An 18,645-nucleotide genomic window follows, 5' to 3' on the forward strand; every position below is an offset into this window, starting at 1 on the left:
CAGAGGTGGGTTGGGAGGGTGTTCCAGGTCTTGGTGGTAAGGAAGGAGAAGGATCTGCCGCCGGAGGTCGTTCGTTGGATGCGGGGGACAGCGGCGAGGGTGAGGCTGGCAGATCAGAGCTGGCGGGTAGGGCTATAGAAGTTGAGTCTGCTGTTGAGGTAGGCTGGTCCGTTGTTATGGAGTGCCTTGTGTGCGTGGGTGAGGAGCTTGAAGGTGATCCTCTTGACTATGGGGAGCCAGTGTAGGTCTCTCAGGTAGGGGGTGATGTGGCTGTGGTGTGTGACATTGAGGATCAGTCGGGTGGAGGCGTTTTGGAAGCTTTGTAGTTGTCGCAGGTGTTAGGCCAGGATTCCTGCGTAGAGTGCGTTGCCGTAGTCCAGCCTGCTGCTGACAAGGGCCTGTGTTACCGTTCTTCTCGTTTTTGGTAGGGATCCATTTGTAGATCCTGTGGAGCATGCTGAGGGTGTAGCAGGATGAGGAGACTTCGTTGACCGGCTTGACATGGAGAGGGAGGAGTCGAGGATGATTCAGAGGTTGCGTGCATGGTCAGTGGGTGTTGGTGCTGTTCCCAGCTTGGTCGGCCACCAGGAGTCATCCCAGGCTGAGAGGGTCGGTCCGATGATGAGGACCTCCGTCTTGTCGGAGTTCAGTTTCAGTCGGCTGCTCCTCATCCATTCGGCGACGGACTTCATTCCCTCGTGGAGGTTGGTTTTGGCGGTGTGCGGGTCCTTGGTGAGGGAGAGGATGAGCTGGGTGTCGTTGGTGTAGGAGATGATGTTGAGGTCGTACTGGCGGGCCGCTTGTGCGAGGGGGGGCCATGTAGACACTGAACAGCGTTGGGCTGAGGGATGAGCCCTGGGGTACGCCGCATATGTCGGTGGCTTCAGATCGGAAGGATGGGAGGCGAACGCTCTGGGTTCTGCCGTGGAGGAAGGACGTGGTCTAGTCGAGGGCCTTCTCTTGGATTCCGGCTTCATGGAGGCATGTCTTTAGCGTGCAGTGGCAGACCGTGTCGAAGGCGGCTGATAGGTCCAGGAGGATGAGGGCTGATGTATCGCCGTTGTCTCGTTGGCGCCTGATGTTGTCTGTGGCAGCGATGAGGGCTGTCTCTGTGCTGTGGTTTCTTCTGAATCTAGACTGGGACGGGTCTAAGATGAGGTGGTGGATCAGTTGCATGTTGACGATTTTCTCGATGACCTTCGCTGGGAATGGGAGCAGGGAGATGGGCCGGAAGTTGTTGAGGTCCTTGGGATCCGCCTTGGGCTTCTTGAGAAGGGCGTTGATTTCGGCGTGCTTCCAGCTTTCCGGGAATGTGGCTGTCTCGAAAGAGATGTTGATGACCTTCCGTAGTTGGGGTGCGATGGCTGCGTCTGCTTTGTTGAATACGTGATGTGGGCAGAGGTCTGACGGTGATACTGAGTGGATGGAGTTCATGACCTTGCGTATCTCGTTGACGTTGGTTCAGGAGGTCAGGCCGTTGATGCGGTTGGTGTTCGTCGGGCGGGTGGGGACTGGCGTCGTCGAGGTGGTCAAGGTGTTGAAGCTGTCGTGGATGTCCATGATCTTGCGGTGGAAGAAGGTGGCCAGCGAGTCGCATAGTTCTTGTGAGGGAGTGATGTCGTTGGTGTTGGCGCTGGGGTTGGAGAGTTTCTTACAATGCTGACTAGCTCCTTGCTGTGGTGTGCATTGTTTTCCAGGCGGGTTTTGAAGGAAGATCTCTTGGCTAGTCTGATGAGGTGGTGATGTCTGTGGGTGGCGTTCTTGTGTACTGTGTTGCTGTCCGTTGTTTGCTCGTGGAGCCATTTCTTCTCCAGTTTCCAGCATGCTCGTTTGGAGGTCTGGGGCTCTTCGGTGAACCAGGTGGCTTTCTTGCTGGTGCGGCTGTTGGAGTGTTTTTTGAGCGGGGCGACGGTGTTGGCGCAGTCATTGATTCACTGTTTGAGGTTGCGGGTGGCGGCGTCTGGGTCAGTGGGGTCGGTGGGTGGGTTCTGGGCGAGGGTGGTGGCCAGCTGGTCTTCAGTGTCTTTGCGCCAGCAGCGGTGGAGCAGCTGTTGGGTGCGGTGGTGTGTGCTGGGTTTCTTGAAGGTGAAGTGGATGCAGTGGTGGTCGGTCCAGTGGAGTTCTGCAGTGTGGTCGAAGGAGACGTGGGTGCTTGTGGAGAAGATGGGGTCAAAAGTGTGTGGCCGGCAGCGTGGGTGGGTGCTGTGATGAGTTGTCTCAGGCCGAGGTTGTTGATCAGGGTTGCGGAGTTGGTGTCGTTGTTGTTCTTGAGGTGGAAGTTCAGGTCCCCCGAGGAGGATGTAGTCCGTGGAGGCGAGTGCGTGGCTGCTGGCGAGGTCGGCGATGATGTCACTGAACTGTGCCCGGCGTCCGGGGGTTCTGTAGACGAGTGTTCCTCTGAGGGTGGTGTTGGGGTTGGTGTGGATCTGGAAGTGCAGGTGTTTGGCGGCGTTGAGGGTGTCGTCTGAGTGGGTGGGGACCTTAAGGGTGGACTTGTGGACGATGGCTATTCCTCCTCCGATTCCGTTGGTGCAGTCCCTGCGGGTAATCTTGTAGCCGTCCGGGATGGCTATGGCGATGTCGGGGGCTGAGAGGTCGTTCCACCAGGTCTCGGTCAGGAAGGCAACGTTCCGGGCGGAGGTGTTGAACAGGTCCCAGAGCTCGACGGCGTGTTTGCGTGCGGAGCGGTGTTCAGGAGTAAGCAGCGGAGTTGGTTGGAAATGGTTCTAGGAGGTTTGGAGGTTCTGAAGCCGGAAAAGCTGCAGGTGCAGCAGAAGAAGGGTCCATGGGTGCGTTTTGGGGCGGCCTGAAACCAGCTGTGGTTTCGGCCGGTGTTGAGTGCATGGAGAGTGCTGGCGTCGTAGCGGAGTCTGGCGTTTTGGTGGTTGTGGGGTCCAAGGGTTCTGGTGCTGGGCGCGGGCCTTGCATGGACGGGCGCAGACGGGCTTGCCTCTAGTGTGCCCGCTGCGTGGCGCCATTTAAGGCTAGGTGGGAGGGTGGAGCAGTTGGGAGGCGGGAGCGGGGCGGCGAATGGGCGTTGGGAACGTGATGCAGAAGGCAAAAAAGGGGGCGGGCCACAGAGGAGAAGCGGCGGGAAAGGAAAACAAACGGCGAGGTGTACCTAAGGCAAGGGGGGGAGACTGGGATACTGAGGAGAATAAAAGAAAACCAGGCAATGGACCGTGAACAATGACACAATTACACAATTACAGCCAGTAGACAGTTACAGGCAGTGGACAATGAACCAAGCGGCACTAAGCGCAGCCCAGCAGTGGCGAACTCGCGATAGCAGGAAGCAGCACGGGGGAAGGCACGGGCACAACTGGTGGAGCTGTGCGGCGTGGGGAGCGACCTGGCCGCTCACCGCGAAGTGGCAGGTATTATATGGCGGAGGGGGAGGGGCACAGCTGGGAGGCGGGAGCGAGAACGGCGGAGGGGAGGGGCCTATGGGGGCAGCAGCGGTGGGAGTGGGGAGCGTGGAAAAACGAGCGGGAAAAGACAGGCAAAAATGGCACAAATGAGTTGTGGGGCACAAAATATCATAGTACAATGAGAGGGGTACAGTAATTACAATAAGAATGAAACAGTGGGGCACAGTGAATACAATAAAAGAAGGTGAAACCAGCGATAAAAGGTGCTGCAAAAGGGGGCAACAAGCAAGGCTGGGCTCGAACCCCTACCAGCCTGGCAGAGGCACAGCGCAGAGAGATGGCAAACCGGAGCTATAGGGTGTGAGAGCAGGTCCCTGGCCGAGACTTTTCAAATAGACTGGGGGCTAAGCCAGTGCAGGCCCTGGTTAAGGTCTATAAAGAAAAATGCATCCCCATGGCAACTTGTGGGAGTGATGTAAGGAGCTATAAGGATGTTAGGGATCTGCAGACAGTAGATCACAATTTCCTGAGGATGCTCCTTGCGGTTCCCAAAGGAATCCCTTGAAATATCTTCCATGAAGAATTTGGTGTGGGATACATTTCTGACCTCCTAACATCTGTTGCCCCCCCTGATGAGATGGCTAAGGATATGGGTCAATCCAGAAGTAGCGCTTAATCAGGTAATGATTGTCGTTCTCTTGAGGGTGCATCCCATATCCCCTGGCTTAGCTATATCAATAATTTTGCTGTCAAATTGGAACGCCCTGAGCTCCTTGAGAATCCAAAGACAATCGTAAAAAGTGACTTGCTTGGGGTAAAAAGACACTTCCTTGAATACATGGTGGTGGAGAGAGAGGCAAGAGAATGTATTAAATCTTCAATGAGGGCCTATAGTCTGTTAAAAACTAAAGAATTACTTGAATACACCTGGGAGCTATATAACAGACTGATAAATATCAAAAGATAAACAAGAGGACTCTTGAGTCCTCTTGAGGAAGTTTAGAAGGGCAATAGCCACAAAGAGTATTTGAATATTGGATATAATTATTTTTGTGGAACTTTGCAAAATGGGATACGGCGTTCAATTTCCAGCATAGGGAGTCAACCAGCAATTACTATAAATTATACACAATAATAGGACTTACGTATCTGTGCAACAAATGGAACAAAGTAGTGCACACGATTGCTAAAAGGCATTCCCATACAGCAGTATACGGATGCAATTCAAGTCAATAGCAGCTGTTATAGAAATTAATCCTAATGTCCAACTTGTGCTCCAATCAGAAACATAGGTATATAAAGGGGCGTGGCTTGGACGCATGGCGGACTAGTCGTATTTGCCTGAGCTCCCGCCGGAGTTTCACTATCCGACGCTATCCTGGTATCCCGAGACCCTGAAATACTCCAGACAGGCAGCGGGACAGCGGAGGACCCCGCTGAGACTGACGGTAGTCCTGGTGTGGCGATCCTGAGCCCGACGTTGGCCGAGAAAGTTGCTGAGTTGCTGCGGAGTGCTGGGCGCCATCTTGGGAGAACCCGCGGAGACTGGGTGTATGGGCGGCCCGAGTGCTATCTTTAAAAGTGCTGAAGTCCCCAGAGGTGGGAGCAGATGGGGATCGGCGTGAACAAAGACGCCGAAGTGCGGCTCCCTAGCACAAGTGGCGGCATCAGACGAGGCAAGGACACCTAATAGTGGCGTACAGGGCCGCTGAAACCTGGAGGCCTGATCCCCTGCTCAGGAGCCACTAAAGAATAAAGCAGCGCAGTGTTGGGAGTGGAGAAAGTGGAGTTTTGCAGCGCTCACCTCCTTATCAGCGGAACTTGGCTGGTCTTGTGTGGACCGCGTCGGCTGAAGAGAGGGCCGTTATAATAATATAGAGATTGGGGCTGAGGAATACCGCTGGAGGAAACTACACCCCCCTCTCCCTCTGTGTGGGCAGGTATTTGTGAGCCAAAGGGGGTATCGCTGAAGGGTAAAAACTGCCAGCGGCCTCGATAGTGAGTAGTGCCCCACAAGCAGTGGTATAGATAGAGGTGGAAGTACATTTGTCCCGTAAAAGAAAGGGGAACTTACATAATTTATCTGCCATTCACAGAATTAAGCAAGAGGATAAAGGGGTGCTGTGTGGTGTTGCGGGGCCGGGGGGCCACAAGCTGGGCGTGTCCCCCTGACGGACCTCATTTGCTCAAGCAGAAGATATATGCAAGCACATAGAAAGGCCGGAGTGCAGGGGATAACAACAACAAAAAAAAGCAGTCGCGGAGTGGAACAAGATGACCAACAATACGTTTTGCCTGAATGCCCAAGGACGCACACGGTTGAAGAGGACCAGAACGGGAAACGGGGTCTGATATGTTCTGTTGGAGCCCAGGTCATTACTATTGGTGGCAACTGGCTTTGTAGGGATCAGCGAAAAAGGCCCACAACTGACTTTCGTCCGACGGAGCAGCTGCCTAGGGAAAAAGGGTGGAAGACCCAGAGGTCATGATTGTTGGGAGGACATACTGCATACTTCGCAGGAGAATACTGGTCCTGAAATCTTATAGAGATGGTGAAGAACAAGGCAAGCAAGGTGCAGTCCAATAAGATATCCAACTACGCGCAGCCATTTCCTCTGGACCCGGCCGAGGAGGCCGCGAATCCAGCAGCTCAAGAAGATGTAAAGGAGCACCCTTCAGATGAGTCCCCATCTCTGACAGAGATTTTGGCGGCAATTCAATCATCTAGAGAAGAGGTAATACACAAAGTCGATGCCGTGGCCATAGAGGTGAACCTGCTATGGTGCGATCTCCATAAGGTCTCGTCCAGAGTGTTCGCTACGGAACAAAACATGGAGACTATGCAGCAAAAATTGTGTTCCCGCACAGACTCGGTGGTGTGGTTAGAGCGTCGGGTGATGCACTTGGATGAACACGCCAAAGACGCAGAAGGAAGATCACGCAGGAATAATCTGCGCTTCATTGGATTCCCTGAAAAGGCAGAGCGGCCAGCCATGGACCTGTTCTTGGAGGAGTCGGTTGTCAAGGAAATTTCCCTTCAAAGGCTATCAAAGTTTTTCAACATTGAACGTGCCCACAGAGAATTGGGGCCGCCCCCCCTGTCCAGGTCCCCCCCCCCTGTCCAGGTGCCCCTCCCCGGGCAATCATAGCCTGATTCTTTAATTATAGAGTTCAGGACATGATACTGCATGCTACCAGAGCGACAGGAAGTCTGTCCTTCCAAGGACATCGCATTGCAATCTTCCCGGACTATACTCAACGTGTCCAGGAACAATGACGAACATTTCTACTGGTGAAACATAGACTGAGGGAGGCTGGTCTGCACTGTAGTCTGTTATATCCTGCCAAATTGCGAGTGGAGTACAAAGGTAAACCAAACTTTTTTACGTCAGCGTAGGCGGCGATGACATGGATGGATGAGACAGGCCTGGCAGACATGGGACGGACCCCCAAGAGAGTGCTGATGGATCATGGTGCAAGGGAAGCCGAACAAATGACAAATGATAAAGGTCAAAGTGTCCGGAGGACACAAGAACAAGAGATCAGTCCAGGAAGAATTTGTGTGCAAACTGACAGAACTCTGTCTATTATGAGGGCTGCTGCGCCATACATGGGGGAGGCGATAATAATGCTGGGCTATGTAAACTGTGTTCTAAATGGGAATTTAGACCGAGGACCCCCTCGCCTACATACCAATCCCCATATGACGGGAACTCTGACAGACATGCTAAAGGAAATGCATCTTCTAGATATATGGCGGGAACGTAACCCTATGAAAAAAATCTTTTTCCTGCCATACACCAGCCACCAACACCTTCAGCAGACTGCACTACTATCTCAACAACATTAGCAAGCGAAGTGAAGGGGATAACGTATCAGGCCAGGTATATATGTCCGATCACTCACCGATTTTGACGAGCTTTGAGGGCCAGAAACCCAGAGCTGCCATACCTATGTGGTGCCTCCAAACTGAGGCATTACAGGACCCTCCATGTGGGAGTTGACAAGAACACGCCTTGGTTCTACTGGACATTGAAAAAGCATTAAATTCAGTGTCATGGCCTTTTATTTGGGCCACACTACAAAAAATGACTGTAGGATTATAATTTATCAAATGGGTACAGTGTTTAAATGCTTCGGCCAGGGTTAAAGTGGGAGGTAGAGGTTCAGCGATGTTTCAGCTGAAACGGGTCACTAGGCAGTGGTGCCCCCATCCCCTTTGATATTTGCCATGGCAATGGAGCCATTGCGGATGGAACCGTCCGAAAGGATATTCAGGGCAAAACTCAAAACCCTCCTTTTTCCTAAATAATTAGCTGATATGACCCCCCTCTCCCGGTCTCCTCCTTTTGGGTTGATTGATAAGCAGTTAGCGCGGGGACACACAGTTTGTGCAGCCAGGCGCTTTATAAGTGTTTTATTATTATTATTATTATTATTATTATTATTGGGTTGTTTGTTGCGAACCCGTCTGGAAGTATGGGGAATAAAAGTGGGTGGCACCAACCATATAGTCTCAATGTATGCTGATGATACCCTTGTGTACTGTAGACAACCGCAGGTGGAAATACCAATCCTGCTAGGGGTGCAGAAGGAATTCGTGATGGTCTTGGGTCTCTGAGTGACCCCAAAAAATCAGAGGTGCTCCCTATGGGATGCCTGGTGGATCAGATGGTGGAAACGTTACCGGAAGTGGGGCTGCCATGGACAAGAGATCTTCCTAAGTATTTGAATATGCTTCTTGCCTAATCAAAGGAACGATTTCTAGAGCTTAACGTAGGCAGGGTGATGGAGGGAGTACGAAGGTTGGTGGGTTTCTTGAAGGACCTACCTTTATCTTTGATGTGCAAGGTTGCAATTACGAAAATGGTCAAAGTGCCGTGCTGGTTGTACGTTCCACAAAATTATTTTTATAAAATTCTGCTTTATACTTTTAAACAAATAGGTACCCTGATAACAGAACTAATGTGGGGCAATAAACGCAAGCGTATTAGCCTATCAACACTACAGAAACCATGGCGGATGGGGGGGTAGAGTTACTTTATATTGAGTACTACTATATAGCCTCACAATTACAACACACAATTCACTGGTTGGACAACCAGAGCAACTGAGAAAAGAGGCTCCTGGAAGGATCCTATGGAGAAGGGGCATTGCCTGAGCTATTAATGTGTGAAAGTGGTAATCCCGGGTCATCTCTGTACCTTATCAGGCATGTAGCGGAGACATGGGAAAACATGGTGAGAAAAGTGGTGAAGTGCACACCATATGCGCCCGACGCATCTTTGTGGGTGGTTCCAGGATTTGCTAAAATTGCAGAGTCAATGTCAGTGCCCAAGTGGAAGGCAGGTGGCTGCATACTGATGGGTTTCCAATACCACAGCGGCCAGTTCCTCACGCTGGATAATGCAGAAGCTACATATGAGTTGGGAACGGGGCAATTCTTACAATATGCTAAGATTTCACAAGTGGCCAGAGAAATCTGGCCATCGTTTTCCAGAGGAACCCCCGGTAACAAGAACTCTACAAGTAATGTTGAGCATAGCACAGGGCCGCCACATGATAACACATTTATACAGGGCAACATATACCAAGAGCGTTCAGGCGAATACCTTAGATGTAGGCAAACAGAGGCGGACTTTGTGCATGGAGCTTGGGCGTGTCCAAAGGTCGCAACATTCTGGGTAGAGATGCTGCACAAAATAAAAATGGCATCAGGGTGGGAGATCCCGAGAGTAATTCAGGCAGTGGTACTGGGTCTGCTCCCTATACCTAAACATAAGAATCTAAGCAGGAAATTTTCTCTGTTGGGTTTACTTATCACAAAAAGACACATAGCGATTGAATGGCAAAGACCATCGCTCCCAAGGGTAGACTGATGGTTAACAGATATGTCTGAATGGGCCACTGCTGAGAGCGTAAGAATGAAGTTAGTTAGGAAAGACGAAAGACTAGAGGAAGATCTCCTAGCATGGTCAATGATGAGAAGCGACCTACAGACTAAGCCAAACGCTAACTCAGACTGAGGCTCACAAAACTCATATAACTCACATTAATAGAAATTATACCTAGGACAATATGTTATGTAACAACTAAAATTTCAAAGGACGTTCGTGTGGGGGGGGGGGTTGCGGGAGTTACGGTGAAACAAATGGCATGTTCAAGAATATGTTTGAGAAATGTGGTATCAATTGGGGCTATATGCAGTAAGGTTGTAAAGTATGGGGGAATAGCAGTTTCAGAATGGTTGAAACAAACCCACCTCACATATGATAACACTGCTAATGTACTCTCTTGCTTGTGAAATGGCAATAAAAAAAAGAAAAATTAAAATATTTTCACAAATAGGTCTATAAAAAGAAAACAGTCAGTCAGTGCTCCTCGCTCACTAACTTTTAAGAAGTGGCGCTCCCTGTGGGCTGTGCTCGGTTGTATGACGTTACAACGCATACTTTTACCACTCATACCATTGGGAAACTACCTTTACAACGCAACTATTACAACACAGTACTATTACAACGCAAATTTTACAACGCAAAAACTATTACAACGCATGTTTTTACAACGCATGCTATTACAACGCAAATACTATTACAACGCATGTTTTTACATCGTAAATATATTTCATATATAGATATTTTTCAAATTTTAAATAATGATTTTAATTACAAGAATTATTACTCAGGTATCTTTAAAGAAAATGTATATGTTTTAAATAAATCTTTAATTTTTTTTTAATTTAATAAATTTATTAGAAAATATATTGGATACATTTTAGAAAAAAATTATTAATTAAAAGTATTAATAATTAGGATGTAGTGACTATTACAAATGTAATTATAATTAATTATATTTTTAAAATTAATGTTGGAGAAATGTTAGGACATTTTTATTATTCTATTAATTATTTAATTAATAAAAATAAATACTCGGGTATCTTTTAGAAAAATGTAATTGTTTTAAAAATATTTTTTTTAATACTTTTTAATTAATTAAATATTATATTGGATTAATGTTGGAGAAAAGATTATAATTACAAGCATTAATACTCGGGTATCTTTTAAGAAAATGTAAATGTTTTAACTCTATGTAGTGACTACTTTATATTTATTATTAAATAATTAATTATTTAATTTACAGTTGGATTAATGTTAGAAAAATGCTTGTAATTACAAGCATTTATAATCATTTGTCTTTGAAGAAAATGTAAATGTTTTAACTATTTGAAGTGATTTAATTTTTTTAAATGATTATTTAAGTAAAAAATTAAAAATAATTAAATATTAATATATAATAATTATATGAAGGAAAATATTATTATTAAAAATATATATTTATTAATAAATTATTTATTTAAAAATTATATATATTTTTAAAAATGATATATATACAATAACAAACATTTTTGAACTTTTTCCCACGGTTTAACATTGAATCCAATGGAAGGTTTAGTCCTTCGTTTATTACAATGACCGCTCTATAGTAACCCATGTAATGGAATAGTAAGGTCGAAAAAGAACAGAAGGAGAAGAGAGAAGATGAAAACAACACCAGCATTCAGGTAAGTGAATAAAAACATAATTTATTATAGTATATACATTATTTTTAGTGTAAATTTAAAGAAGTAAAAAAGTATAAAGACAATGACGTTTTTATAACATTTGTTTTATTTATGTTAAAAAAATATTTAAAAAAAATATACATTTTTGTTAACATTCTTCATATTTTTTGCTAATTTAACGACACCAAATTACATTTATAATAAAATAATATATTTTAATTAATAATGTATAATAAATAGTCCTTTGTTTATCTTGGTAGATTTTGATTACGTCGTTACGTTGACGTCGACGTTAGCGGCCATCTTGGATAGCATCGATTGCTGGAAGCAGCTGGAAGCTGATCTGCGCTCAGGTAGGAAACTTTATAAAGTTTATTTACATTAAAAAAAAAACATTATGTATATATATATTGTAATGAAAGGATAAGGAGAGGTTGTGTTAGTTATAAAAAGATGTATAGAGTTTGTATACAGCATGTCGCCGAACACATTACTTGTATATGTCTACGTCGGGTTATGTTACAAATAATGTAATGGATATAAATAGAAAAATTGTATAAATATTTGATTTTTTGAAAACATTTTGAACGTTTAATGCTTTGATTTAACTTACAACTGTTTTTCGATTGAAGATTTGAAGAGAAAAAATAGGATAGTTTGGTTGTTTTTTCCATAATGATTGTTTTTCGCAAGGTACTTGATAAATAAAACTGATTTTTTCAAATTGTACGAGAAAAAAAAGAAGGGAGACATATTTTCTTTTAAATGTGGTACTTTTCTTTTCGGAGCTTTACTTTGTTGCATATTGTACTTTTCGTTTTGGTGCTTTGATTTGTTGTATTGGTTTAAAATGTATTGGTTCTGGAAATCAAAGACATTTCATGGCATTTTTTTTTATTGGAAAATTTGGAATGTGAGACCATATGACTTAGTTAGTGAGAAGAATAATAGTTAGGTTGTGATACTTGATAAAAAAATCAATTAAATTACAGGTTGGGATCGTCAATTTTTGAAAAATGGTATTTTTGAAAAAAATAAGAAGGTTTAAGGATTTTTGTAATGAAGACGTATTTGTTTTGAAGGACCTCCATTTTTGGTTAAAAAAAATAATAAATATTTTAAAACATTTACCCAATACGTAAGGAAAATGGTGGAATTTTATGGCATTGAAAATTTTATTTAATTATGAGGTAGAATGTATTACTGACATTACCAAAAACAAGTTTACTTCACAATTTTCAAAAATATGACAAATATTGTCAAAAATATATGCTTTAGAGCAAAATTTTATAGATATCAACCATTAGGAAAAAAAAACATCACTTTGGAAAAAAATAAGTGGTGAGAAAGGAAAGAATATTTTAAAAGGCTCGTTCAAAATGTTTTGACAAAAAACATAATCCATTTTAAATGCAATGGATATCATAATCAGATTGGAAAAAAAAGGAGAAGAGTGACTTATTTTTGGATTGTAAGTTTTTTTTTAAAAGGAATAAATATTCAAGTGGATTTGCCTTCTTTGGAAAAATGTGGAATAGGAAAAAAAAAGACTTCTTAAGGTAGGGGAACCCGACAAAAATGTTTTAAAAAAATGTTTTAAAAAATGGCAATTAAATTACATGTGTTCAAATTTTTTTAGGTCAAAGCAGGAAAGTAATTTTGTGAAAATTGATTAGAAATGTAATATGTTAGCAACATTTTCCAGGTAGTCTAATGCCACACTCAACGAAAATTGTTGAAGTACTCCCAATAGTCTCTCGGACATTTCCTTAGCTTGCTTAGAAGGTCGTGGATTTAGGCTACCTGTTAATGCTTGTGCAAGTCTCATTTCTTGAAAACTTTGCTCCTTCTTCAAAGTTTTCAAAAAAGAGTAGAAATTTGGATGATGTTTACCAATTGTATGACTGAAGGAGTTGTGCCATCCCTCTATGGCATTGTTTGTTTTAGCACCTCCTTCTAAGCAGGTTGAGTAGCAGTTCCACCACTCCACATGGAAACGTGGCTTCCTCCTGCGACCCGATCGGCTTAGATGCCCAATCATGTGTCCTCAAAGTAATTTAACAAGGGAGCCAATTTTTCTTCATTTTCGACATAATATTCGGATTCAGAAATTGCAGTGTAGTACTCGTCTACACTTTCAGGAGGTACAAAACAAAGTGCTGTTAATTTTTTTAATTCAAATTGTAATTTACTATCTGAACAGTAATCTGTAACCAGGGATGTTTTTTGTAACTTACGCCAATATGCCTGGGAAAAATGAAAAAAACACCCCTGAATTTGGGTATCCACGTACAATTTGTTGATCACATTGATCATAGTCAATTCAAAATCAATAATGATTTTCCGAGGACTTTTGCCAGATGTTTTCTCTTTAATCACTGACAAAAATTCAGTGTAGGTTGCAGATTGCTTATCTGGTAGTAAACTGTACACTAAGGGAACTACATTTTTGTTAATTTGTGCATGAATGCTGTAAATTTGAGTGAATGGATGGGGTGTACATTTAAACGTCCCATCCATCATCCAAATTTCAGTATTCTCTAACTTAAAAAGGTTGCGGGGAGTACTAAATATTAGAATACGTTTAAGAGGGTTTTTGTTGTCATAGAGTAAGAAAGGTTCATTAGAGAAAGACAGAGTAAGGTCATGAGGAATATTTATGTCAGCAAAAGTTTGAGGGGTAACTGTGTGTGTGTTACTTGCCTGCTTTTTACGTTGGATAATTCTACGCAAATTGGGTATAATAGGCATATTACAAGCAATATGACCAGGGACATGCTGTGCAACCTCTCTTAAAATTGAACCAGGAGTTTCATTGGAGGTGGATGCAATATCTTTCATCTCGTTAATTGTTTGACGTATTTCTATCTCCATTGCAGAGGCAGAGTGGTTATGTTCAGTTGTTTTTATTATGTTGTCACCAACAGTAACTGCTCTGCCGCTGCAACGGGAAGAATAATATTGCACACACCTCCAATGTTTCCTTGGTTCACTTATCCTTTCATTACAATATATGTATCCACAATGTTGCAGAAGTCTGTTTCCTTTCCTGGATTTAATATAGGATGCTGTGGCCTGGCTTGACATTATCTGTTGAAAAAAATGAAAACAGAAAAAAAAATTATTATGTTTTCTATATTTTTGTTTTATCTTTTATCTTTTAGAAATGTACAAATTTTTTCATGTTTATACTAGTTTTGGGAGATATATTCGTAAGTGGGACTTACACACTATCCAGCACTTACACAACTGTTGCACTTTCATGGAGTTAGAATAGTAAGTGGCAGTCCTACACTATCCAGCATTTACCCTACTGATGCACTTTCATGGAGTTTGAATAGTAAGTGGCACCCCTACACTATCCAGCATTTACCCTACTGATGCACTTTCATGGAGTTAGAATAGTAAGTGGCACCCCTACACTATCCAGCACTTACCCTACTTATGCATTTTACTGGAGTTAGAATAGTCATTGGCACCCCTACACTATCCAGCACTTACCCTACTTAACCAATTTCATAGAGTTACAATAGTAAGTGGTACCCCTACACTATCCAGCACTTACTCTACTGATGCACTTTCCTGGAGTTAGAATAGTAAGTGGCACCCCTTCACTATCCAGCACTTACCCTACTGATGCACTTTCATGGAGTTAGAATAATAAATGGCACCCCTACACTATCCAGCACTTACTCTACTGATGCACTTTCATGGAGTTAGAATAGTAATTGGCACCCCTACACTATCCAGCACTTACCCTATTGATGCATTTTCATAGAGTTAGAATAGTAAGTGGCACCCCTACACTATCCAGCACTTACCCTACTGATGCACTTTCATGGAGTTAGAATAGTAAGTGGCACACCTTCACTATCCAGCACTTACCCTACTGCTGCACTTTCATGGAGTTAGAATAGTAAGTTGCACCCCTACACTATCCAGCAATTACCCTACTGATGCACTTTCATGGAGTTAGAATAGTAAGTGGCACCCCTACACTATCCAGCACTTACCCTACTGATGCACTTTATGGAGTTAGAATAGTAAGTGGCACACCTTCACTATCCAGCACTTACTCTACTGATGCACTTTCATGGAGTCACAATAGTAATTGACAACCCTACACTATCCAGCACTTACCCTACTGATGCACTTTCATAAAGTTACAATAGTAAATGGTACCCCTACAATATCCAGCACTTACACTACTGATGCACTTTAATGGAGTTAGAATAGTAAGTGGCACACCTACACCATCCAGCACTTATCCTACTGATGCACTTTACTGGAGTTAGAATAGTAAGTGGCACCCCTACACTATCCAGCACTTACACTACTGATGCACTTTACTGGAGTTAGAATAGTAAGTGGCACCTCTACACTATACAGCACTTACCATTCTGATGCACTTTACTGGAGTTAGAATAGTAAGTGGCACCCCTACACTATCCAGCACTTATCCTACTGATGCACTTTACTGGAGTTAGAATAGTAAGTGGCACCCCTACACTATCCAGCACTTATCCTACTGATGCACTTTACTGGAGTTACAATTGTCAGTGGCACCCTTACACTATCCAGCACTTACACTACTGATGCACTTTCTTGGAGTTAGAATAGTTATTGGCATCCATACACTATCCAGCACTTACCCAAAAGAAGCACTTTCATGGAGGTCGAATAGTAAGTGGTACTCCTATACTTTTCAACAATTATATTAATGTTGAAATTGTCTGAGGTTTGAGAAAGAATGTGAACTTCAAAAATATTTAGCATTTATTGTACTGATGCAATTTAATGGTGTTAGAATTTGAAGTGACTCATTTTTATTAGCCAGCACTTACTATTCTGATGATATTTGTTTGTTTTTAAAAAAAATTATATATCAATCTTTTGGTATTAATTTTGTGGTTTAGAGGTGATTATTATGAGAAATTACCTTTGGTTTTTGGTGTTTGCTTCTTGCTTTTCTTCCTGGTCTTCTAATTTATGTTTGATTGGGATTTTTGTTGATTGGTTTCTTAGGTTTGGATCTTCAAGTTGGATTCTAAAATAAAAATTGAGATTGTTTCAAATGTTTTCTACATGTTTCATGTAATTTGATTATTTTAACATTTTGAAGGTGTGGCAAATTTCTAAATGATTCTTTTTCAATTTAATTTAAAAAAATATATTTTGAATGTATAAATTTTTCACAAATGTCTCATTTTTTTTAAAATCAGAATACTCATTGGCACACTTACACTATCCAGCACTTACAATACTGATACACTTTCATGGACTTAGATTAGTAAGTGGCACACCTTCACTATCCAGCACTTATCATACTGCTGCACTTTACTGGAGTTAGAATAGTAAGTGGCACCCCTACACTATCCAGCACTTACCCTACTGATGCACTTTACTAAAATTAGAATAATAAATGGCACCCCTACACTATCCAGCACTTACCCTACTGATGCACTTTCATGAAGTTAGAATAGTAAGTGGCACCCCTACACTATCCAGCACTTACCCTACTGATGCACTTTACTGGAGTTAGAATAGTAAGTGGCACCCCTACACTATCCAGCACTTACCCTACTGGTGCACTTTACTGGAGTTAGAATAGTAAGTGGCACCCCTACACTATCCAGCACTTACCCTACTGATGCACTTTTCTGGAGTTAGAATAGTAAGTGGCACACCTACACTATCCAGCACTTACCCTACTGATGCACTTTACTGGAGTTAGAATAGTAAGTGGCACCCCTACACTATCTAGCACTTACCCTACTGATGCACTTTACTGGAGTTTGAATAGTAAGTGGCACCCCTACACTATCCAGCACTTACCCTACTGATGCACTTTCATGAAGTTAGAATAGTAAGTGGCACTTCTACACTATCCAGCACTTACCCTACTGATGCACTTTACTGGAGTTAGAATACTCATTGGCACACTTACACTATCCAGCACTTATCCTACTGATGCACTTTCATAGAGTTACAATAGTAAGTGGTACCCCTACAATATCCAGCACTTACACTTACTTACCTTTGTTTTTTGGTGTTTGCTTCTTGCTTTTCTTCCTGGTCTTCTAATTTATGTTTGATTGGGATTTTTGTTGATTGGTTTCTCAGGTTTGGATCTTCAAATTGGATTCTAAAATAAAAATTGGAGATTGTTTCAACTGTTTTCTACATGTTTCATGTAATTTGATTATTTCAAAATTTTGAAGGTGTGGCAAATTTCTAAATGATTCTTTTTCAATTTAATTTAAAAAATGCTTTTTGAATGTATACATTTTTCACAAATGTCTCATTTTTTTGAAATCAGAATACTCATTGGCACACTTACACTATCCAGCACTTATCCTACTGATGCACTTTAATGGAGTTAGAATAGTAAGTGGCACCCCTACACTATCCAGCACTTACCCTACTGATGCACTTTACTGGAGTTAGAATAGTAAGTGGCACACCTTCACTATCCAGCACTTACCCTACTGAAGCACTTTCTTGGAGTTAGAATAGTAAGTGGCACCCCTACACTATCCAGCACTTACCCTACTGATGCACTTTACTGGAGTTAGAATAATAAGTGGTACCCCTACACTATCCAGCACTTACCCTACTGATGCAGTTTACTGGAGTTAGAATAATAAGTGGCACCCCTACACTATCCAGCACTTACCCTACTGATGCACTTTACTGGAGTTAGAATAGTAAGTGGCACACCTTCACTATCCAGCACTTACCCTACTGATGCACTTTCTTGGAGTTAGAATAGTAAGTGGCACCCCTACACTATCCAGCACTTACCCTACTGATGCACTTTCCTGGAGTTAGAATAGTAAGTGGCACCCCTACACTATCCAGCACTTACCCTACTGATGCACTTTACTGGAGTTAGAATAGTAAGTGGCACCCCTACACTATCCAGCACTTACCCTACTGATGCACTTTACTAAAATTAGAATAATAAGTGGCACCCCTACACTATCCAGCACTTACCCTACTGATGCACTTTCATGAAGTTAGAATAGCAAGTGGCACCCCTACACTATCCAGCACTTACCCTACTGATGCACTTTACTGGAGTTAGAATAATAAGTGGCACCCCTACACTATCCAGCACTTACCCTACTGATGCACTTTTATAGAGTTACAATAGTAAGTGGTACCCCTACAATATCCAGCACTTACACTTACTTACCTTTGTTTTTAGGTGTTTGCTTCTTGCTTTTCTCCCTTGTCTTCTAATTTGTGTTTGATTGGGATTTTTGTTGATTGGTTTCTCAGGTTTGGATCTTCAAATTGGATTCTAAAATAAAAATTGGAGATTGTTTCAACTGTTTTCTACATGTTTCATGTAATTTGATTATTTCAAAATTTTGAAGGTGTGGCAAATTTCTAAATGATTCTTTTTCAATTTAATTTAAAAAATGCTTTTTGAATGTATAAATTTTTCACAAATGTCTCATTTTTTTGAAATCAGAATACTCATTGGCACACTTACACTATCCAGCACTTATCCTACTGATGCACTTTAATGGAGTTAGAATAGTAAGTGGCACCCCTACACTATCCAGCACTTACCCTACTGATGCACTTTACTGGTGTTAGAATAGTAAGTGGCACCCCTACGCTATCCAGCACTTACCCTACTGATGCACTTTACTGGAGTTAGAATAGTAAGTGGCACACCTTCACTATCCAGCACTTACCCTA

The 18,645-nt window shown here is 42.7% G+C and overlaps 1 long non-coding RNA gene across 2 annotated transcripts; it reads right to left on the reverse strand.

The window, feature by feature from the left end:
* Nucleotides 1–13,207: 13,207 nt before the first annotated feature.
* Nucleotides 13,208–18,151, reverse strand: LOC144783426 (uncharacterized). Of its 2 annotated transcripts, none has more exons than XR_013601433.1 (3): nt 18,131–18,151; nt 15,872–15,979; nt 13,208–14,022 (listed from the first exon to the last, which is right to left on the reverse strand). It is a non-coding gene; the product is annotated as an uncharacterized LOC144783426 (long non-coding RNA). The 2 variants fall into 2 exon arrangements; XR_013601434.1 differs by lacking the exon at nt 18,131–18,151 and adding an exon at nt 16,970–17,079.
* Between the last annotated feature and the right edge of the window lie 494 nt (nt 18,152–18,645).

The sequence above is a fragment of the Lissotriton helveticus genome, chromosome 9, assembly GCF_964261635.1.
Source record: "Lissotriton helveticus chromosome 9, aLisHel1.1, whole genome shotgun sequence".
In the NCBI taxonomy this organism is placed as follows: domain Eukaryota; kingdom Metazoa; phylum Chordata; class Amphibia; order Caudata; family Salamandridae; genus Lissotriton; species Lissotriton helveticus.